The sequence below is a fragment of the Penaeus monodon genome, chromosome 25, assembly GCF_015228065.2.
Source record: "Penaeus monodon isolate SGIC_2016 chromosome 25, NSTDA_Pmon_1, whole genome shotgun sequence".
NCBI classification, from domain to species: domain Eukaryota; kingdom Metazoa; phylum Arthropoda; class Malacostraca; order Decapoda; family Penaeidae; genus Penaeus; species Penaeus monodon.
This window is the reverse complement of record NC_051410.1, coordinates 10,485,240-10,485,675: the sequence shown is the minus strand read 5'-3', so window position 1 is coordinate 10,485,675 and position 436 is coordinate 10,485,240. Positions and strand designations below refer to the sequence as shown.

Sequence of the window (436 nt, the reverse complement as noted above, 5' to 3'; positions counted from 1 at the left end):
ATGTGGAAGAAGGATGGAAGAGTAGATAGAAGGAGAAGCGAGAGAAAATGGGGGAATGTAGGAGAAAAATCGAAGGATGATAGAATAGGGAGAGAGAGAGGTGGAAGAATAAAAAGAAAGGGAAGAGTCATAGGATGAGAGAGGAGGCAGAAGGAGAGGCAGAAGGAGGCAGGGCGCTCGTCGGAGGGTCAAGGATCAAGGTTGTGGGAACGAAAATGGGAAGAGGGATAGACGGGGTGAGGCGCGGATGGGAAGGAAGAAGAGAGAGAGAGAGGGAATTGGGCGGCAGGAAATGCAGAGAGGATAGCAAAAGAGGGAGGAAAGGAAAAGAAATGGGAATAATGATATCTGGTGTATAGAGAAAATGAAAGAAAACATTGTATTCGATCTCTCACTCTTTCTCTCCCTCACACACGTAAATACGCACGCACACAAA

General features: G+C 46.8%; 1 protein-coding gene across 1 annotated transcript in view; it reads left to right on the top strand.

The window, feature by feature from the left end:
* LOC119589539 overlaps positions 1–436 on the top strand; it is a gene marked incomplete at its 5' end in the record, with an annotated part of 30,702 nt that overhangs the window by 12,929 nt on the left and 17,337 nt on the right.